The sequence below is a fragment of the Microtus ochrogaster genome (assembly GCF_000317375.1).
Source record: "Microtus ochrogaster isolate Prairie Vole_2 chromosome 14 unlocalized genomic scaffold, MicOch1.0 chr14_random_1, whole genome shotgun sequence".
NCBI classification, from domain to species: domain Eukaryota; kingdom Metazoa; phylum Chordata; class Mammalia; order Rodentia; family Cricetidae; genus Microtus; species Microtus ochrogaster.
This window is the reverse complement of record NW_004949096.1, coordinates 3,399,295-3,423,937: the sequence shown is the minus strand read 5'-3', so window position 1 is coordinate 3,423,937 and position 24,643 is coordinate 3,399,295.

Sequence of the window (24,643 nt, the reverse complement as noted above, 5' to 3'; positions counted from 1 at the left end):
TAGACCATGACTTAAAATTGAACAATATCTGAAAAGAAAAGTAATGCAAATACTAGACTTTCGTGAAAGAGTTTCAAATTCAAAAATTCATTTGTCTGGAAGGAAGGGTATTAAAATATAAATGTGTATTCTTTTAAAGAATTTTTATCTATATATAATAATTGTGCTTGGTAGTAAGATGGTGCCATTAATTTTTCCTTCTACATCTCTAGTAGTTGTCTTTTAGTTTCATGACTTTTTTGCATATAGATTCCACATACAACAAAACTGTTTAAGACTTTCCTTTGTGAATCTGGCTTATTTTACTTTAAATTTTGATTGATCTTAGTTCCATCTGGTTTCTTTCAAATGGCATACATATGTGAGATACATACATACATGCATACATACATACATACATATATATATATATGCTGAGTTTAATGCCTTGTAAATATACATTGAATTTTTCTCATTCATTCATTGATGTGTGCCTAGACTGTTCAGATATGTGGGCTATTGTGACTAGATCCACTGCTAAAATCAGGGTGCATAAATCTATGAGAATACCTAGTTACAAATTGTTTTGAATATGCAATTACACTTTAAGTGCTACACCTATAAGATTATGCATACACAACTGGTTATATGTATATATAAACTCATAATTAGAAAAAATGCACGTCACTAAAATATTCTAATTCAGGACCATAGTTAAATTCTGATTAATCCATTTTATTTAAACCTCTAATGTGGTAGTATGGTATGACTGGGCAGCAAAGAGAAAATCACCTGAGGAAATGAAAATAGCAGATCACAGAGAAATATACCTCGTTGGCTCCCATTTCCCTGTGAGGAAAAACAAGCAATGAGTACATACATAGGATCTTAAGTATCCTTTTACGTGGCTTCCTTCCTTTATTCAATGTAAAGAAAAGATCGAAAGACAACAAAGCTATGAGAAGGGCAGTTCTGAAGATGGACTCAAGGAGAAAAGGATACTTGATGGCTTTCACATTTTCTATAGTATTTGAATTTCATTCAGTTTTTACAGTCTTTTCTCATATTACATGAATAATTAAAAGAGAGGAAAAGCAGCAAATATACCAAGAAAAACGTAATTGATGTTTGTTTGTAATATCTGCATTTTACAATACATTTCTTCTGTGGAGGGCTGAAGGGGTTCGCACACACAAGAATTGAACTATGCGGTAATAGGAACAATACGGAGATGATAAATGAATGCCCACCTGTTGTGATTACAAGTCGGTCTCACTGAAGCCACACAGGAAATGCCAAAAAAGGCAATGTAATGCAGTCAAGGCATGGCTGAAGAACACAGTCACAGCCTAAATTTCCAAGGCTCTTGTTCTGCGTGGTTTCAATTCCCCATAATTTTTTTCCTCTGAGGAACACATTAAAAATGAAGTCGTTTCTTGCCACTAAACTACACTTGGAAAAACTATGCTAGAATTCTAAATATGGATTTTGATGAGTGTCTAAAGGATTCTCGCTGCCAAAGAATATTCATCTGAACATTCAGTATATGTATTTTAATTACATTAAGTGAGACTTTGGAACATCTGACATCTGCTTACTAGTAAACATTTAATTAAGTATTTGAGTATAACAATGTTAAATGAAAGGGTTTGAAGAAGCGATTAGACTCTACACCTCTATATTTGATCCTTACAAAGTCAGAGGAGGATGAAAGAGTTCTATTTCTGCATTCAGAGGCAATAAAAAACACTTGTTTTGTGATCTGCCTTCATTTCATTGTTTCCTTGAGTTCTCTATGCATCCTCATTCCAGCTTTCCCTTAACAATTCATCAACTCATGGATAAGAAAAGGCTGGCATCTTGAACGCAGAACTATGGGTCAAAAGCTTGTTCATTTAAAGATGATTATGCATGAGGCATTTGAAAACCATTTGTTTCCCCAATAAAAGAGTGAGTCTACCATAATTGCCATTTTCACTATTACAAAGAACACAAAATCAGCAGACAGATGGCCTTATTTATTATCCAATCTGTTCTCTACCTATGATACTTAAAAGTTCTGTGGCCTCTATTTCATCTTTCCCTAAATGTCAGCTCAGTGTCTAATACTTTGAGCCTCTTTTCCCAGCACCAAATTGTGGTATTCATGTGTATCTGGATTCTTGATGCACTTAAATAATGACTTATTCTTATAATAAAGATAGGCAATGTCTGTTGTGATTTTTGCTTTGCCACTTACTAGATCTATTATGTATATGGATCATTCTGTTTAATTCACAGGGATTAAATTCCATGTAGTAATTACTCTGTTTTGCAGATAAATGGTCCAAGGGTTAAAAAGTTGAGTAACTTTTTGAAAAAGTCATGTAACTACTAAATATAGAAAGGGTATCTTAGCACACTTGTAGCTATTATAATGCAAACTTCAGCCATACTTTGAGTAGCTTCCTCCTTCACTACTCTTATGGCGTTCCCCAGACTTTTAACAGTCTATCAGACAATGGCTGTCTTCTATGAGATAGAAAGTCAGGACTTTTATAGTTCATCTTCTTTAACAACTTAAGGGCCATGCTATGGTTTACCTGGATGCCAACATTCCCAAATGAGTATTACTTATAAATCTCAAAAAGATTAGCCATTAAACAGAGAGTTTTAAGAAAATAAATTGCCCTGTGAGTACATATTCCAATATGTTGGGCATTTGAATAGAACCAAAAGTGTGGGGTAGTTTTATTTTTGTGTTCACTTGACTTGCCCACTTAAGCTTGGAGATGAACCTCTGAAACCCTGATTCTCAGACCTTCAACCTGAGGTGTAATATCCAATATTAGACAATGTTCCTGGCTAGTAGAACTTTCTAACAACATCTTTAGACTTTCTGGGTCCTAGATTGCAGTTGGAATATTAGGCTGCTCACTTCCATAAGTATCTGACCCAATACTTTATTTTATATGCAATTTGCATATTTCCTATTAGTTCTGTTTCTCAAGAGAACCTTGATTAATGAAGACTCTCCCCCTATGTTACTCTTGGGGAAAATAATGTTAGATGTCATCAGAGTACTCTGTGATTCAGAATAATCAACCACTATACAGTGTCAGATAATTTTTTTAGTTAATACAAATCTATCAAAACAGGGGGGGGGAACAAGCAAAAACACACTAAAATCATAGCATCTAGGATAAGCTACCGAGGGTGGGAAATCTTCAAGATTTCCCTTCTTGTGCTTTCTATATTTTTCTACTTCCGTTGTTCACCTTGAACTGGTTAATGAGCTGACACTGTTAGTGCAAAGAGTAGTGTACAGTGGTCAGCCCATCTGCCATGAGCAGAGAAAAACTCACACCCTCACAGATACCTAGCTTCCAGCTTCCTTGATGCCAATAGTCAGTACCTTAGCCTCTATTCCCAATGTACTAAAATGCCCCTAGAGGATTTCACACCACGTATTGCATGGTTAAGTTATACAGTAAAACAACATCCCTCTGTCAGCAGCTAAAATTTATTCCTTAAATAGGGCAAAAAAAAAAAAAAGGAGATACTTCAGAATTTGGTTGAAGGTTGCTTGAATCAGGGTAAAATTGGTATGAGGGATGAAAAGAATTCACACTTTAACCTTTCATAAATTATGTGTGAAATATGAAAAGAAGAAAGCAACTAGAAGATTTTAAGATTTTTTTTGAACAATTAGATGAATGTTGATATGGTTTACTAAGATGTGAAACAACTCGGGTGAGAGACCAGAGGAAGATGAGGGACATTTCAGATTTTTCAACTGCTTGTTGAACTGTCAGCTGTTGTTGCGTATCTTAACTGTCACTGCACTTTGACAATGGCAATTGGATGTTTGACATCACTGGACTGTCTTAGGTAATTGCTGGTATCTCTTTTGAATGGTTACTATCTTCCTGTGAAAAAGAATATTTTCATAAAGTTGTAATGTAACCATTTCATGGCATCAGTGTGTCATGAAAATAGCATCAACTGTAAATGTGTTTCCCTGGTGGGTAAGTTTAGAGAGAGCATGAAGGGTATATGGCTTTATATCAAAGAGCAAGTGAATCTTGCAGTTGAATACTGAAAGTAATTTAAACTTATTCCCAGAGAACTGAAGCTAATTACTATCTCAAATACTAAAATCAAGATAAGCATGGCAAGACTTCCATGTAAAACACTGATATGCGTCACTACAGACTACACTGATGCGCATGGAATCTACACCAGCCTTCACATCTTTATGCTGTTGGTGTCACATCACCACTTTTGCAGCATCATTTTTTTCCAAAGGAGTTATTTTTTTCTTAAATAACTCCTTGAGTAATCATGGTGAATCTTGGTAATAAGGAATGGATGTTAGTCTTTCACTGTCCTAGCTACACGGTGAAGACATTCTAAATTAGTCAGTGCTCTAAATAAGTAGCAATGCCTTGAAGTGAACACAATTTTTCTGATGAGATGTAAATAAAGTAACACAAACAGGCTATTATTGAATTGATATGGAACCCTAGCAAATTACCATCCCGCGGTAATTACAATTGCTGGTGTGTGGCTAACCTTACCATATGCTTGTCTCAGATATAACTTGAATGATTTTTATTTTTGTTTCAGTTTTTTTTTCTAAAAACTAAAGCAAAAACATATATGAGGAAGCTTTTTATCCCAGCAACTGGGTTGTAGCTCTCTTATGTCAGAGTTCTTCTTCAGGTATTTTTAAACCAAAATGTTGATCTTATAACTAAAGTCAAGTAAAATTAACTTTCCATGAAAATTAAATAAACAAGTGTGGACCAGGCCATCATCTGAGTATGTGCATACATTATATAGAAGGTGAAATTTCGGTTGGGTTTTTTGCTCTAATTCTGGGATGTTTTGATTCTGCAGCTCTACGGTCTTGTATTAACCACAATTTTCTGCAATGTGAATTATTGATAACCTTTTTAGAAGATTATTTTATGAGATGATTAAAGTTTACAAGTAGAGCAAGCATTTACAAGCATGACAGTAAGTGAAAGGGTAGGATGTGTCCTCACCCTCTCAGCAGAGTGTGGGTACAGCTGTTTCTTTAGGAATGCCATATATGATATTGGATTGATTAATTTTACTGCCTTTGTAAACTTAATTAACAAACATCTGCATCCCCAATCTAGACTCCAAGCTTCTGACATTTGCTTCATGTTGAAATATCTTGATTTTATTGACTGAACTTTTCCCCAGGAGCTATTGTGACGAAGTTAACAATTGGTTACATGGTAGAGAAAACAAGGATGGAAACAATATTTGAATAGACTTAATATGAGAATCTCTTTATCCTTCTTCATTTGTCCCTTCTTTTCTCCTTCCTTCTCTCTGCCTCAGTTTTTCTTTCTTTCTTTCTTTTCCAAATGTCAAAAACACTTCAAGCTCCCTTTCATGTCTTTTTGGTTTCATGTAGTTTGTAGTACATGTATGAATAAGGAAGTTTCAGATCCATTTTGTTTCAGTTTCAAAAATAACCCTTGATTCACTATGCAGATGATCTTAGATGTATTTTTATACTCCCAGGAATATTCCTTTGTCCTCTAGTGTTCCTTTGAAAATACCAACAGGGTTTGATCTTCAATAATGGCAGACTTATTGCAGTGATAACAAGGAATAGAAGAATATTTCTGTTTCCAATTCACATGAGTGTAAAGACCAAGATGTAGATTTTAACAGAGCTGAGCAAAATTATTTTACCTATGAACAACCTCTGGGGGACCTCAAATCTCTCTTAACCATGTTCCCTTCTCTTAAGTTGTTACAAGGAAAATTCCTCCTCCCACTCACCTGATTGCTTAACCTGCATTGTCAATTATCTATGTAGGAGCCAGTGTTTAAAGTGACCCCCTGGCTTCTCTGGATCATAGTTAATATTTAGATGGATACAGCTCACGCCAATGGAGTACTGCTCAGAAGCGGAAAATTACAGACATATAGGTAAAAACAAGTCTTCATTTTTATGGAAGGAAATATGTTCTTTTAATATGCTGAAATTATTTTTAGATGTTGAGATGAGAGCATGACTCACTACCTTCCACTGCTTCCACTCCGTATGCTGGTCCCCACTCATCTCTCCTGACACATCGTGCTGATGAAGGCAATGACAGCCTGGTCCCCGCACTGTGGTCATCAGTGTGTGCTGCAGCCATTTCTGGAAGGATAGGTGTTCTATTTCTTTGATACATAATCTCAGACAACACATTAGTATTCTGGGGATCAGTGCATATTATAACTGAAGGAGCACAGCAAACAAAAGGGCACTGGATGGGAACACTTCTTTTCAGTGGTTCAAAAACTTCCAAAATACTAGGACAGGACTTTACAGTCTGACTTTATACTCATATTATTTTTTAAGTTTGAAACATTTTATTATATAAATGAACAAGAAAAACCAGAATTACTAGTACATAGATAATGAGAAAACTAATATAAAATAAAATACTGTACTTGCCATTTTTTTGTTCATTTGTTTGTTTTTAGAGACAGGTTTCTCTGTGTAGCCCTGGCTGTCTTGGAACTCTCATTGTAGACCAGGCTGGCCCCAAACACACAGAGATCTGCCTGTTTCTGCCTCTGGAGTTCTGGAATTAAGGCATGTGCCACAATGCCAGGCTTTGTTCTTGACATTTAATAACCAGTACTTAGTAACTGGGAAGGAACTGAAATAATTAATTTTGTGTTATGAAATTTACTAGATGGTAATATATCTTTTCATGCAAACTCTAGTAATTAAATTCTACTATTTGTTCTGCCATGGTGTTATGTCTTGAAACTGTAGTTTTATAGGCACAGATAATTTGATGAATAAAATAAGAGAGTGCTTGAGACCCAGGGATCCACTTTGGAAAGTTTTCATGTAAAAGAAGTGGCTGCACATGCTGCTTGACACATACTGATTTTTTTTACATTTTCTCTTTTCCTTCTTTAGTTTATTTTTTATTTTTTTATGTTATTAAATATTAAATAGTTTTTATTATCAAATCACAAATAATAACTCTCTGTGGTCATGTTATCTATGTTCACTTTTCTTTTTTTTTAATTTATTTATTTATTAAAGATCCCTGTCTCTTCCCCGCCACCACCTCCCATTTCCCTCCCCCTCCCCCAATCAAGTCCCCCACCCTCCTCAGCCCGAAGAGCAATCAGGGTTCCCTGCCCTGTGGGAAGTCGAAGGAACCCCCACCTCCATCCATTTCTAGTAAGGTTAGCATCCAAGCTGCCTAGGCTCCCACAAAGCCATTACGTGCAGTAGGATCAGAGACCCATTGCCATTGTTCTAAACCTATGAACACCTGATTTTCGATAAAGGAGCTAAAAGTATACAATGGAAAAAAGAGAGCATCTTCAACAAATTGTGCTGGCAAAACTGGATGTCAACCTGTAGAAGAATGAAAATAGATCCATATCTATCACCATGCACAAAACTCAAGTCCAAATGGTTTAATTTATTTTTTAAAACAATCTTTTCTCATTTTCACACCAATCCCAGTTCCCTCTTCCTCCTGTCCTCCCACTCTCCCCACCTTCCCCCTGCCCAGTTCATCCCCATCATAAACTCCTCAGAGAGGGAAAGGCTTCCCATGGGGAGGCAACAAATTCTGGCACATCCCTTGGCTTCTTAACCCTAATTAACGTTGAATTCCTATTACTAAAAGTTACCTGATAGGAGATGAGGATTGTGACATTGTTGACCATTTTGAGTAAGACAATTATATTATTCACAAGAGAGGGTTGGTTATTTGAAATACTAAACCGCATCACATTTATGAGGAATTGAACAGAAAGTTTACAAGTCACGGTTGTCATAATGGTGAAGTGCATTGTAACGTTTGGGGGTTCAGGTGACATCCCTAAACTTTACTTTGTGCTTCATGTGTCTTCTGCACAACTAAGCACTTTTTTCTTTCTTTTCAGTCAGAAAAAACATCGATAGTTTTCCCTGGACTTTAGTGCTAACTGCTTCTCTTATCCCTGTGTTATTTCTCCCTTCCTTCTTACTTGACTGAACCCACAGTGATACGTACTAAGCATATGTTCTACCTCTGAACTACATCCCTAAACAGCATTCATTTTCTGTGGATTCTGGGTTTCATAAAACTTCCATTCTTTTTTTATTTTATTTTATTTTATTTTTTTAGTTTTTGAGACCAAATCTCATGAAGCAAGATTGACCTCAAATTTGTTATGAAGTTGAGGATAACCTTGAAATATCAGATCCTCTTGCCTCCATCTCTATGCTGCTTACATACTTGGCCCCTGTGAAAAAAAATTGTGTAATTTGTTTTTTTATTAAGCAGATTTTGATACTGAGGTATCAGTCATACACCTGTCAACTGATGAGAATAAATAATAAATTTCCTCTCCTACTAAATCACGATGATTCCAAGTCCATTCTTTCCCAATTTTCTTAACTATGAAGTTAAAATGCACCTATAGCAAAATTAAATATATTTTTATGCACTTATGTAAATGGAATTCTTATGGGAGGTTTTCTAGGAAAATTCACATTCTTTCACTTATTGGCACTCAAATCTGGTAAGTAAATTATTTTGTGGCATTGAAAAAAACAGTTCTCTATGCCATTTGATTTTTCTCATATTTGGCAGACAAATATTTATTTGTAGTCAGTGTTATCAAGACATAGTCGTGATTCATGTTCTGCCCCATCCCCAGCCAAGATGCCTACCCACCTGCTCCCCCCACACTCCCTAGTTCTGTCTCATTGCTGGCCCACTGCTCATATTTAAAGAATTATACTTTGCCAACTTTTCTATTATTCTTCTGCCCACCTTGCTCCTTTCAAAAGTAATATGTCCTTAGGAAAATTTCTTAACCTAATCAAAAAATATGATAATTGTAAGTCACTCTTTACAAACAAGAAAGGAAAAATAGAGGAATCTTCAAACTTTTATCCATCATTTCCTTATCTGTGCAGCACTCCAACCCCTGTAATGACTCTGATTTTTATTCTTTATGTGGCTGATATGACTGTTGGATATACAAATGCTTGAATATATTTATTAAGTTGGACAAAGAACAAATACTTCTCATGGTAGTTTAACCCAATAACATTTGCAACCCTTTATAACCTTATAAATTTAGTTCTCTCTCCTGAGACGTGCTTTTTGATATGAATTTTAAAGTTAGAAATGTTTGGGGAATATAAATAAATAATAGAAAATAAATAATAGAAGTCTTGCCCACTGTGATTTGTCTAGTAGCCCTGCCTCTTCTTACCTCCTTTTCTCTATGTGATAAGAGTGAAGAAAGTGACTTTAAACTACCAATATGTTGAAAGTGAAATTGGAAGGTTGCCCTCTGTCTTAAAGAAGGTGAACATAACTGTTAGTGATTCAGAACTGAAATTTTAACATATTCAAGGTAATTATAGAAAGGGGGATAGGAAACATAAAACATAGTAGAAACACTACAGAAAAGAAGCTGTCTCTGGGTCCTCTATTGCTTTGGGTTTTATCTGTGGGGTAATGAAGAACAGTCATTGACCATCACTTTCTCACTGCTGGTTCCAGTGCCAAGGACACATCATCATCATCATCATCATCATCATCATCATCTTCATCATCATCATCATCATTTATGTCTGGCAATGTTTAGGCATCCTTGGTTAGCCTGTCTTTGGTGGTTCTCCAGCTGTTCTTGTCCTGAGCGGTCATACACATGGTCCACTGTCCAGCTTTATGATGTCTCTTCAGCATTTGGGTGTTCCTCTTTGACTTTTCCTGTGCACTCCTCCACACAGTGCCATCTTCAGGTATCTGTCATCATTCATTCTCATAACATTGCCAAATATCTCAAGCATCATTGCCATATCCTGTAGTTTACTTCCTTCTGTAGATGGTGATGTTTCTTAATGTCATTGTAACAGTGTCTTGTCGTGTGATGCCTAGAATCCTCCTGAGACATGCTATCTCAAACACATTCAGCTGCTGTTGTGAGGAGCGATTCATTGTGAAGGTTTTATAGTTATAAAGAAGGCAGATCAAGACAAGTGTCTTGTATACTTGTAATTTTATTGTTGATGTTATTATGTCTCTTGCTGACCAAACCTTTCCTACTGCCTGGAATGCAGCCCCCGCTAATTCTATCTGCCTCTTAAAGTCTGAAATAGATTCCTCCTTTGAACTAAGGTTTCCTGCCAAGTAGACAAATTTGACTGTTTGCTTGAGGTTCTCATTCCTTATTACAATGTTAAAATCCTTGTGTGCCCTTCCCATGTGTTATATCTCAGTTTTCTCGATGTTTATTTTCATACCAATGTTGTCAATTACTTCCACCACTCATATTTACCATGGCCTGTAGCTCATTTGGACATTCAGCAAGTAACGCTATACTGTCAGCAAAATGTAAGTCATTGAGTCACACACCACCTATCTGCATGTCTATCTCCTCATCCTCCAGGGAGGTTGCTATTATCAATTCCAGGAATATACTAAAGATTAGTAGGGAGAGCATGTATCCCTACAAACCTCCCATGATTGTCTTAAAGTGATCACTTAGTTCTCCAAAGACACAATATGTTTGCAAATACAACTTTCAGTATTGAATCTACCTAATTCCTTGATCATGATCCTTGTGATATACCAAATTCATAGAATTCCAAAATGATGTAAATAATTTGATACTCATTGTCACAGAACTTTCATATAAGACTCAAACCTAAGAGTACTGAAGATATATATATATATAATTTCCAGAGTGGATTTTCCTCATTTTGTTTGCTAATGAAATCTAAATCTGGGCTTCATAAACACTTGAAGTTTAACATGTACTCAGTGATATATTGTACTATGAATGGAGGGAGATACTTCAGGGTAGACTTTTACTCTTTAGTGAGAAGCCTGGGGCTTATTTTCTAAATTTAATTTTTTTATAAAAGATATACAAATGATCATAGGAATAGCACAGATTTATAAAAATTAGTGAAACACTGCTCTATATATTCTCAACAAGCTATCAAAACTGTTTGAACCACTGCTCCTTAATTAGATGACTGTAAGCAGTGTGGCTAAATGCTGGATAATTATTTTTCTCTCATAAGCCTTTAAATTGGATTTTTGCACATGTAGTAGTATCATAAGGAGGTAGAGAGGTTTTACACACTAAAACCACTAAAGGCAAACATAGGGTAGAGACACAATAAAGTCCTACAGTCTCTGTCATCTCCTTAATTATCATTGTGATTGCTTGGTTCTTGAATTGTAAGATTTAATAAACTATGGGAAGTGAAGAGTGTAATAAGAATCAGGAAATTATTTCCTTTTTGCTTCAAGTCACCCTAATGATTCAGAGCTACCAATGAGATAGTTAAATAAGTTCTCATGAGTTTGTCTCAGATTTTCTACCACTTTGAATTCATTTAAGGAAAGAGAGAGTTTCTTTAAATCATCTGGAAAGGTGAGTCTGGAAATAGCCACATTCAAAAAAACTAATAAATTTTAATTTTATTCATATGTTATAGAAAATCTGAAAATAAATATCAAATTAAGGTTTTAAATGCAATTTTCGGTTACCTTATTCATTTCTTAGACTCTCAAATGTTATTGATTTTGTATTACTAACAACTAATTTCTCTGCATTATTTATACAGATTGAATGAAGTCAACACACATGAAGTGAATTTGATGAAAATAAAATGATAGTTCATGGGTGGAAAGAAGTATAAAAGCTCAACAATTAACAGCACATATGTTCTAATCAACAAAAGACCCCAGTTCACATCTTAAGAACAACAGCTCCTAGTGATCTGACAATCTCGTACAGTTTCCACAGGTGCTATAAACCTAGGTACAACCATGCACACAGATTTATACATACACACATTATTAGAAATGACTATCTTTAAAAAATAAATAAAGTACAAATAAATGTTTAATATCCATAGGACATTCCAAACTGAGTTTTATTAGAGTTGAGTATAGGTTTATTAAATGATCATACTAATATTAAATAATTTAAAAGTTTTCATCTCTAAAATACCTTGAATGCTTAACTTAAAGAAAACTTACCAATAACAAGTTCTTGTCCTAAATAACATGTTTGATATACTTTGTGTATAAAATATCTTCCACAGGCTCCTTTGTTTGAATAATATTTTCCACCTGGTAGTCATACCTTAGGAGGTTATACTCAAACATAGAAATGACTACTTATTTAAATGGTGCGATTATTTTTACTGTGATGCATGTAAAGAACAATTTAATATATCTTAACAAAAATCTGTATGAGTAGATTGACAATATTCACAATATGCATGCCTCTTAACTAAGCAAAATATATCCTACTGACATTTTTATCCAGTCACAAAGTGTATAAACCAATGCTCACCACAACTACCTTTATTCTGATGAGAAAGTGAAGTGCAGGCACACGCACACACTCACTCAAATTTTACAGAGAGTATACTAGACATTTTCGTTAGATTTGCAACTGAGAATGGGTGCTGTGAGTTCAGGTGAGACTTTCTGTTTGGTGTTCAGTAATTGTACTGTTTTAATGCTACTTGTTTCGGTACCTCTTTGTTTTCAATATGCTGTATAATGGGTTGTTTATTTCATGTTCTCGATATAGCTTGTGGCATAGCCATGCAAGATTGTGATGCATAAAAATGAAGGTCATCCAAAAACAGATGAAGTGTAAAATAAAATATACACTGGGAGCTAAATATGAGTCAATTATGGCTAAAATAGCATTTGATGATTGGTGATTTGTTGAAAATATGAGACTGTAATCTATTAGTGAAATTATTTTTACTGATAGTTATTGAAATAATGTTTGTCATTGTTTTGGTTATATGCGTAGAGTCTGCAGAGATAAATTTTTGTTCTTTGCATTAGATCCACAACATAAAGACAGATTCTAGTACTTTCTATAACTGATAGTTTCAATGTTCTTTTTTGGAGGCTAAGGGTTAATTTAAGTTAATTTGAATAATGAGAGGAGTCATGCTTTTCAAATTTGCTTAATTTTATATTCTCTTTCTCTCTCTCAATGTTCCCTTAATCAACTTTTAATTTACTAAGCATCAATAATTCTGAGCTAATTAGCTATTTAAATGACTGTAATCTCAATATTTCCATTTTTATTTTTAATTAAAAATTTTAAATTATTTCACATTCTGACTAAAATTTCCTCCCATTTCATACCCCTTTTCTTCTGCCCCTCCATCCATTCCTCCTCTGCTGCTGTCCAGAAAGGGCCAGATCTCCCATGATATATGGTTCATATCATCAAAGCTTGGTATTTAAATTTGCAGTAGGGCTAACTTCTCCACTTGTACTAAGATGGGTTAAGCATGGATGGTTAGCCTGACTTCGGTGGTTTTTCAGTTGTTCTAATCCTAGGCAGTCCTCAATGCTTGTATTATTGTCATACACATGGTTCCACTGTCTGCCTTTATGATGTCTCTTCAGCATTTGAGTGTTCCTCTTTGTCTTATCCCGTTCACTCCTCCACACAGTGCCATCTTCAGATATCTGCCATCATTAATTCTCATAACATTGCTGAAGTATCTCAAGCACCATTGCTGTATCCTGTAGTTTACTTCCTTCTGTAGATGAAGATGTTTCTTAATGTCATTGATACACAGTCTGTCTCTTCATGTGATGCCTAGAATCTTCCTGAGAAATTCTATCTCAAACACATTCAACCACTGTTGTGAGGAAATAATGTTGCGTGTATTAAGGCTGGACAAGGAACTCAGTATGAGAAATAGGTGCTTTTAGGAAAACAACAATGTATCTAAACCCTTATTCTAACTTGCTAAAAGGCGAAGAGAGAATACCCAAATTAACAAAATAAGAAACAAAATGGGAAATATAACCGGTGTGGGAGAAAAATTCTATATCTGTCAATTATGTTTTAATTAAACACTGATTGGATGATAGCCAGGAAAGAAGCATAGGCTGGAAAATCAGACAGGAAGTAGAGGTAGGGAATAAGAACAGTGGTGTTCTGGGAAGAAGGAAGCTCTTTCCCGAGTCCTGACCAGATCACCAAAGAAGAAAGATGTGACCTACCCCACTGAAAAAGGTACCAAGCCATGTGGCTGACATAGATAAGAATAATGGGTTAATGTAAGTTATAAGAGCTGATACAAAGCCTGAGCTAATGGGCCAATCAGTTGATAACCTAATGTAGACTCTCTGTGTGGTTTTCTTTGGGGCCTTACTGGCTGTGGGAATTGGGCAGGATAGAAACCCCAACAAAGCAGGCCCTCATGTTAAACATAACAGCAGACACTGAGGAAATCCAGAGCATCATTAGGTCCCACCTCAAAAATTTGTACTCCACAAAATTGGAAACTCTAAAAGAATTGACAAATATCTTGGTAGATACCACATACCAAAATTAAACCAAGATTAGATAAACAATTAAAATAGACCTGTAACCCCAGAGGAAATACAAACCATCATTATAAGTCTTCAAAAAAAAAAAGAAGCCTAGAGCCAATTGGTTTCAGAGAAGAATTCTACCGAACTTTCAGAGAAGAGCTAATACAGATACTCCTCAAATCATTTCACAAATAGATACAGAAAAAACATTGCAAAATTATTTTCATGAGGGCACAGTCACCCTGATATTCAAACCACACAAAGACTCTTAAAAGAAAGAAAAATAAAGACTACTTTCTCTCATGAACATTGGTGCAAAAATATTCAATAAAATACTCAAAACTGAATCTAAGAATATATCAAAAGTATACCCACCATGATCAAGTAGGTTTTGTCCCAGAGATGGAGCAAAAATTTCACAGTTCCTACACTGTTCTTTGTTTAAACTTTAAAAAACTTTAATTAAAATATGTTATTGTTCTCTAATTCTCTTTTATCTCCAATCCTACCAATTCTCCCTATGTTCTCCACTCCTTCTCAAATTGATGGCCTCTTCTTTTTCGATTATTATTGCTATACACATGCAGGCACACACACAAGCATAAAGGTGTTACTATAATCTTCTGAATCTGTTTAATTTTACTTGTGTGTGTATATGATTATATCTAACTTTTTGAGGGTACAGAAAAATGGCTGAGCACAAAGAGCAAGACTATGTTTCAAACCATGGGCTTCATAAATAATCAATTGAATTAGAGCTTTGAATTTTTATAAGTCAGATTTTGCTTTGAAAGTTATCTATATTTAGGCAAATTTCACTGCACTCTTACCATAAAAATATCACAGACACTGAGGAAAGCTGAGATCTCTGTAACTATTCTTCTATATTTTTTTGCACAGATCCAAACTAGAGCATTAAGCAAGAAAAAGAAAGAGAAATCACCCAACTAGGAAAGGAAACAGCTACATAGTTTTCATTGTAAATAATACTACTTGTATGGAAACTTCTGCATTTCTCCCCCACATTTTGCTAATAATAAGGAAAACTGGTGAATGTAAACTTTATAAAGTTGATATAAAAATTAGTAGATCTTGTATGCTCAAATAGTGGATTGTCTGATATTGAAATAAAGTGATCATCTTTATAATTTAATTATAAAGAATTAAGTATTTCAGAATCAATATAACCAGGATATACAAAATTTATTGCAGTTAAAATCATTAATCAATGCTACACTAAATAGAGTAACACATAGGTGGGCCTATCCTTCATTCAAAGATTGGAGGAATGTATATTATCCGATTGCCTCTGATACCCAAAGTGAATAATACACTCAGTGTAATGTCCATCAACATTCCAGTGACATTTTTCATGGAAATTGAAGAAAACCTGCAATTTATATAAACCGCCAAAGATTGAGTAGTTAACAATGTCTTAATAAAAAATAATAAACAAGAATAAAGCATCCTACTATCCAAGTTAAAAATATCTTGAAGATACAATAGCCAAAACAGCGTGAGACTAGCATAAAATCAGACAAAGACCAATGCAATAGCTTAGAGAACTCCAAAATAAATACAAACATTATAACCAAAATGATTTTTAACAGAGGAACCCAACGTTCACAATCATATGGAGAAATAGATATTTCAAATAAAAAAGATAAAATTAGACAAGATGTCATTAAAAAGACCCTCACTTAAAAACTGATTAATGGTGAATATTGAACCAAAATGTTGAATTTACTGGAAGCAAAATTGAAGGAAATATTTCAGAATAATAGAATGAGTAATATACCTTAATGTATGTTCCAAAATCATATACTACAAAATTCAAAATAGTCAAAATAGACTCTAAAATCCTGGAATACATTTGCCTAGCAATAGATAAGATACAATCATGAGCCTGTAAAGATACCCAACAGGATGTAATAAATATCTGTAAACTACCCATTTAATAATAAGCTCATAGCCAAAATAAAGAAATGAAGCAAATCTACAGTATAAAAAATAAATATTATTAAAAATAAGTAAAGACATGGACCGATTTTTCTCCATAAAAACACATAAATATACAACAGGCAGATGAAAAAGTTCTAATAGCACTAATGATCAGGGAACTTGTACTGTTTTTTTTTTTCAACTCTATAGGAACTAGAATCTGGGAAGAGGAAATCTCAACTGACAAATTGCATCCATCAGATTGGCCTGTAGCTATGAATACAAGGAATTTTCCTAATTAAGGATTGATGTGGGAGTACTCAGCCTGCTCTGGATAGTGCCAATCCTGGAAGGTGATCTTTTATTATGTAAAAAAGCAGGCTATGTAATACTTGGAGAACAAACCAGTAATCAACATTACTCCATGGTCTCTCCTACAGTTCTTGCCAGTAGGCTGCTGCCCTGATTTCTATCCATGATGGACTGGAAACTGAAAGCCAAATAAACCCGTTTATTCTTCAAATTTCTTTCAGTCTTTATCGAACAGAAAAAGCAACAGAAAGCCAAGATAAAACAGCAATACAAATTTAAACTACAATAAGGTGTCAACAATTAGAACTATTGTGATTAAGAAGATAACTGACTTCAAGTGATGGGAATGACATGAAGAAAATCCCAGCCTGTCTCTGGCACAACCATTTGGAGTGTATTGTGATGATTCTTTAAAACCTAACCACAGAACTAGTTTAAGCTCCCAATATAAATCCTGAAGATGAATATTCACTTTCTTTTTTTTTTAATTTATTTCATTTATTTATTTATTTATTATTTTTTATTTATTTATTGAGGATTTCTGCCTCCTCCCCGCCACCGCCTCCCATTTCCCTCCCCCTCCCCCAATCAAGTCCCTCTCCTTCATCAGCTTGAAGAGCAATCAGGGTTCCCTGACCTGTGGGAAGTCCAAGGACCGCCCACTTCCATCCAGGTTTAGTAAGGTGAGCATCCAAACTGCCTAGGCTCCCCCAAAGCCAGAACATGCAGTAGGATCAAAAACCCATTGCCATTGTTCTTGAGTTCTCAGTAGTCCTCATTGTCCGCTATGTTCAGCGAGTCTGGTTTTATCCCATGCTTTTTCAGACCCAGGCCAGCTGGCCTTGGTGAATTCCCGAAAGATCATCCCCATTGTCTCAGTGTGTGGGTGTACCCCTCGCGGTCCTGAGTTCCTTGCTCGTGCTCTCTCTCCTTCTGCTCCTGATTTGGACCTTGAGATTTCTGTCCGGTGCTCCAATGTGGGTCTCTGTCTCTGTCTCCTTTCATCGCCTGATGAAGGTTAATATTCAGGAGGATGGCTATATGGTTTCATCAGTAACATTCTTCAAAATATCCAAGTTTTGTGTCAATCTACCAAGGGATGAAAGTTTTACCTGTATGTAGAACAACTACAAAGTGAAATGCTATCGTGCCATAAAAATAACATAATTTTGCCATCAGTGCTAATGGATAGACAGGAAGAAAATTTATCTAGTTAAGGGGGCTCAGCTAAGACAAATATATCATAGCTCCATTCACATGTGGAATCTACAAAAGTTGATGCCATGAAGCAGAAGACAGAATAGTGGCTTCCAGGATCCTACGAAGTCAGTTCCAAAAGTCAGGGAGATAGTAGTCAAAGGTAACAAATCTCGGTTTGTCTCAAAACATGTTCAAGAGGTCTGTTGTACAAAGCAGAACATGTTCTTAAAAATATTTAGTTGCTATAAAGTGTTCTCACAGCACACATGATGTGAGCTAGTTTATTATTTAGCCTAATTTAGTCACACCAGAATACACATAATCAAACTTATCATGTTAAACACTATAAAAGTAAACATATACACATATATAGTTTTGTCAACCAATACAAAAAAATAATAAAAAAGTCATACTTTCTGTATTTTCAAAATTATGAGCACTTTATTTCACATCTTTTGCAAAACTCCATGATGCAGCTCCTCATTACTGTAAATTGCATTTTTATTATAGTTATTGTTGACTGCTTCCTGTTTAACATATTGGTTACTGAGGTTTCCCTGAATCAATTCTTCCTATACAGTGTGTCTTTCAGTTTGGGATTGTTCATGGCTATAATATCAATTTAAAATGTTTTTTAACTATAATCTAGCAATGCTGGGGATATGGGCTCAGTCAGTAAAGTGCCTGACTCCCAGCATTAATGCCTGCCTGAGTTTGGATCTCCAGAACCCCTGTAAGAAGATGGTCACAGCACTGTAGCATGCACATGAAGCAATGCCTTTTCATATTAAGTATTATTTTCCAGGTTGTGAGGTAGCAGAACTAATGCATCTTCTAAAATGGAAACTTTATAATTTCTCTTTCTCTACTGGGAAAAAATGTCAAGGATCTGAGAGTGATCACTATTAGCTTTAATATTCTTATTGCATCTAGATGTATAAACATGTCAGTTCTTACAGGTCTTACATTTAGTCTTAACCATTATAGCTAAGTTCTGACTAATACCTTGTCAATATCCAATCCACACAGCATGAAACCAGAACTTTGTTTTCGTCTCACTTTTCTCACATGGGAACTATGGGACTTTTACTTTCTTAATTGCTTGCTCTGCTAGATGTTCAAATTTTCCAGTTTTATTAATTAATTTTAAAATTAAACTAATTCAGCAAACACACCTCATTGCTAAAAAACTTGGCCTGAAATTGGAGGTGTTATCGGTTTTTCCCATTAGCTAATCTTGTATAATTTAAACTAAATTACCTTTTAATATCAAAGGATGTTATATACTAGTTGATATCTGGATTTCACTTGATTAAGACATAACTTTGTACTCATAAAACCAAAAGCTGGACTTCACAGAAAATGCATTTACAAATTATATTTGGTGCTATAAAACATATGGAAATAAACTTAAAAGAGCTCATGACAGGCCAGTAGGTAAAGATGCTTGTCAAAGACTGACAATTTACATTCAATCCCAAAAACCCACATGACAGAATAAGAACAGGGAGTTCTGCTCATCTCCTGACCTCCACATGTGTATTATGGTAAGTGCGCGCGCGCGCACACACACACACAAACACACACCTTAGACATTTTCAAACACACCCTGATAATTTCATTTAGTTTTGCCTCTTTCTTTCTCTCTTTTTGTATGTGTGGTGTGGTGTGGTCATGTGTGTGTTTAGGTCTTACTGTTTGAAACTGGAGTTGGGTCACCTATCAGGTTGTTCATCTCTGGACCAGACTAATTTTCCCTCCCTTCACATTTAATTGCCTGGGGCCTTTTCAGCCCTTTTTCATCCACGTTGGCATGTCAATTAGTGTTGTCATTTTTCAAGTCTTGTTTAGGTGACCATATTTGTGAAATTTCATGTGTGTGCAGTTTCTTTGTCATATATAAGATGATGCTATCTCAGAGGTTGGGCCTTATGCTATTTTAGCACTGCTCTGCAATTTTTCCACTTTAATTATATTCTTCCATACTTGTGCTTTGTTTACTATACAATAGGCCTACGGTGTGTGTGTGTGTGTGTGTGTGTGTGTGTGTGTGTAGTACAATAGGCCTACTGAATGTCACTCTCAATCTCAGAAACGATCGGGTATCCTAAATGAAGAAGATCTTATACTCCTTACTCCCCTGTGTTAAGTGTATTTTCTTACAAACATTTGCCCTCTTCTTTTTCTTTAGCTGAGTTTCACTTTCTTATATTTAATGATTAGCTACTTTACTAGAAGGTTATCCTCAGGAAAGTGGAAATATTCTCTATTAATTGTTATATATCCAGCAGTTCAAAACCACCAAATAAAAATGATGGTTCTCTGTAAACAACTACTAAATAAAAAATAATTTATTATCTTGCATATTCCTGAGCCTTTTTTGGATGCCAAATTCTTTAAATTAATACTGGAAGATGAACACTCTTCATTTAAGGGGAAATGAAGTAGTATAATAAAGGTAGTTATTGAGCACAGTGATATCTGTAATAGCCTCTGAACATTCAGTTCCTACACAGAACACAAAGAAATCATTATATAATGCAGAAAGGATGAAGGGATACTATGAATTTTAGTAGGATATAGGTAAATTTTTAATATTAAATTTGCATTGGATTTTTTTTTTTTTTTTGGTTTTTCAAGACAGGGTTTCTCTGTAGCTTTGGTCCCTGTCCCAGAACTAGCTCTTGTAGACCAGGCTGGCCTTGAACTCCCAGAGATCTGCCTCCCCAGTGCTGGGATTAAAGGTGTGTGCCACCACTGCCTGGCTTGGATTGGTTTTAATTGGCAGCCTCTCTACAAAGCAAATTGCTTGTATAAGGTGTGACATTTTGAAATTCACATTGGGTTCAGAATATTCTAGAATGTAAACTCAGAAGAGCATTGTAAATTATAGTTTTGGGGGGACATTTCTAGGTGGAAATGTTTCCAATGTCAGGTAGATATCAGCATCTTATGTCATTTGGAATGTAGGGAGCTCAATTATAATAACCATCAATGCCAGACTATCTCCTCTATTTTTTTTAATTGTTTTTTTTATTGAGAAAGAAAAAAAAATTTTTCTGCCTCCTCCCAGCCTCTCACTCCTCCCCCCCTCTTCCCCTCCTCTCCCCCTCCCTCTCGAGTCTGAAGAGCAGTCAGGGTTCCCTGCCCTGTGGAAAGTCCGAAGTCCTCCCCCCTCCATCCTGGTCTAGGAAGGTGAACATCCAAACTGGCTAGGCCCCCACAAAGCCAGAACAAGAAGTAGGATCAAAACCCAGTGCCATTGTCCTTGGCTTCTCAGCAACCCTCATTGTCCGCCATATTCAGAGAGTCCGGGTTTATCCCCTGCTTTTCCAGTCACAATCCAGCTGGCCTTGGTGAACTCCCAATAGATCAGCCCCACTGTCTCCGTGGGTGGGTGCACCCCTCTTGGTCCTGACTTCCTTGCTCCTCTTCTCCCTCCTTCTGTTCCTCATTGGGACTTTGGGAGCTCAGTCCAGTGTTCTAGTGTGGGTCCATCGCCAGATGAAGGTTCCGTCCACATGGAATTCCTCAGCCTATCTCCTCTATTAAAGACAGTTATTCAACTATTCCTCTTTTCTGTAGTTTTTCATATAAGAAAACTAACTAGATAAGTAGTATCAGTATAGTATTTATTAAATTTCATTTACTTCAGTTCTTATCTATGACAACTAATTGTGCCATATTGAGAATGAGAGTTCAAACAACCCTGATATTCAAGTGTAGTTTATCAATAAAATGATGTCACAGAAGGCAAATGAATAAGTCTGCACCATTATAATAAATCTGCATCTTTATCATCCTCATCAAAATTGCCATCATCATCAACATTACATAAGGGTTTTTAAAGTTTTGTATGAACAATTGTCCAGTCTAGAAGAATACAGACAGCAGAAGGCAATAGAGTCTGCATAGATTTATAAATATGTAACATATATGAATTAATGATAACACACATGTTATATGTCATGGATACATACGTAAAGAACTGAATTTTCCAAATGCAGCTACAAAGCCACGTGTTTTTTTTATTTATTTGTATATTCACGTGGTTGGAGAGGTCTACATTAGCATCACTGAGAACTGTCTTCACAGGATGGGAAAGTGCTGAGTAGAGAGGAAGCGTTTTTTAGGCCTGCTTCTGACTGCTCTCCCATAGCATCACCATCCTGTCAGCCAACCACATGTGCTCTGATGCAGATCAGCATGCATATGCATAGCCATATGCTTCTTCCTTCTGAGGCCCTTCATCTCCTCCTTCCCATCCCAGTCCTTGTATTCCACACATTGTATTTCACTCATAGCACCGCTAGCCAAACAGAAGAAAAGCTGTTGCTCTCCAGAGGCAAACAGAAGTGCCTGGGACATGTGAGGGCTGATTTATTCTGACCTTCTATATTACAGCGGTATTTCTGAGTGACTTCTCTGATTTGTCATCAGAGAGGATAAATTAGTGATCTTTCTCTGCTTTGCGAGTTGGCGTGTAGGCTGAAGTTCTTTGCCACCCCTTCACTTCTCAAATGAATTAAGGTTCTTAGAATAACCTAGAGGAATTGAGTCTGCATGTGTTTCTAGCAGCTTTGTCTGGAATGTAGGTGATCTAAACTGCTAGGCCACCCAAGAGAGTACTGGTGAGAAATGCCATCTGACTCATCATCACCCATGAGATGCAAGTGCGAAATGCAGGCTGGGGTCTAGTGGGAAGGGAGCAAGACAAAATAGAAATGTGGAGAGACACGGTGACACTTCTCTTCCTCCGGGCCAACAGAAAACCAGGGAAACATTTTAATAATAAAATTCACTGTCCTCTCTTTAAGGAACATCACTCAGGCAACTCCACTGTGCATACGAGTGAAATGTCATGTTATTTTTCAAAAAAGGGAACTTCTGGGAGGTAAACTAAGTGGTAAGAAATGGCTCACAGATCTGTGTCAAAATCCTCACTTGACGCGACTCTAAAGTGTAGCTATGTAACTTGTTGGGACCAGTGTAAGAAAAAAAAATGTGATTTTCCTTATATATAAAGAATAAAAATTCATACCAAATACCAATTACAAGGTTTTTCCTTGGGAGTTGAAGCGATGGCTCTGCATTTATGAGCACTGCCTGATCTTCCAGAGGACCTAGGTTCAGTTCCCAGCACCCACACAGCAGCTCATACCTGTCTATACCTCCTGTTTAAGGAATCTGACATCCTCACGAAGACATACATCCAGACAAAACACCAACTCACATTTAAAAATATATGATTTTGCCGGGCGGTGGTGGCGCACGCCTTTAATCCCAGCACTCGGGAGGCAGAGGCAGGTGGATCTCTGTGAGTTCGAGACCAGCCTGGTCTACAGAGCTAGTGCCAGGACAGGCTCCAAAGCCACAGAGAAACCCTGTCTCGAAAAAAACCAAAAAAAAATATGATTTTTCTCTTTTCTGTGCTTTCTTCTTAACTCATGATATATGTATTTCTAGATGTTTAACGTCACACTAAATAAAGAAGTAGCGTCTTATATTAATTTTTGTAGTGATATTTTAAAGCAATTTTAAAGGTATTAACTCATTAAGAAACTCCCTAAAATTACAAGTTAATCCCTAAAATTAAAACTACAGATTTTCCAACTTATACATTTAATGGTATCCTTATCTCACCAGGACAGTAAAAGGATTTAAAACAAATAAAAATTTTTAAGTGTTAAAAGCTAAAATGAAGTGTTTTGCATAACAGACAAGATTTTTTGCTGTGGCATATGCCTTTCAGTCTATTTTACTTGATACACACACACATAACAACATTCTATCATTTTCATTTTGATACATAAAGAACGCCTGAAAACAGAAGAACTATCGAGTGTCCTATATTTTCTTTTCAAGGTTCTACTGTTAGACTTAGAGGTTGATTAACACAGAGCAGTGATATGATATCCTTTAACCTTCCTTCTTTATAAGGGAATACTATGTTACAAGCTGAATAAAGTTAAAGTGTACTATGTTAAATGAAATGAGCTAGAAGAAGACAAATCCTACATGACTATTTATATGAAAGATATGAAATAGTCATCCATGATATTCAACTGCTCCCAGGGACTCAGAGAAAGGAAAGTAGGCCCGCTGTTCAAAGTGTATAATGGTCCATTCATACAAGATGAGCAAACTCCAGAAATTTTCTCTGTTACATCTACCTGTGGATAACCCTAGCAAGTTATATATGTGACATTTGCTAGGGATAAATCATGTGTTAAATATCCTGGGAACAGAAGAAAGGACAAAGGAAGAAACAGAAATTGAAGAAACTCATAAAAATGCAGCCTCCTAGCAAAGAGGAAAGACACAGTATCTGGAGTTGGGGGCAGCAAGCCTTCTTCTGGCAGATTCAACAGGCTATGCTCAGTCACCCATTCCAATACACTAATTAAATAGGCTCAGTCACCCTTTCCAGTACACTAATTAAACAGACATGCGATGCGGAAGCACAGAGGAGATTTAATCAATATGCATTGGAAAGAGGAACAGATGAAGGGGTCAGGTGGCCCAAAGTATATGCAGGGTACTAACATGAATTTTAGGCATAAGCTGAAAAAACATTAGAACAGAAATGGGAGCAAGATGGACGAAGAGTTTAGTAGTCCTGGGCAAGGTAAATCTGACTGGTCACTGTCGGTTTGGTTCTACTTGGTGATCAAAGAGGCCTAATTGCTTGAGGGGCCTAGCTGGTTCTCAGGAGAGAATTACTCATGCTCCAGGTGCTGGATTGCCACTGAAGGTAATTGCCATCATCTGTGGCATGTTCTGTCCTGTGAGGCCTTCCTGTTCCTGGAATCCAAGGTGACTGAAGGTTTAGGTCTGTGACT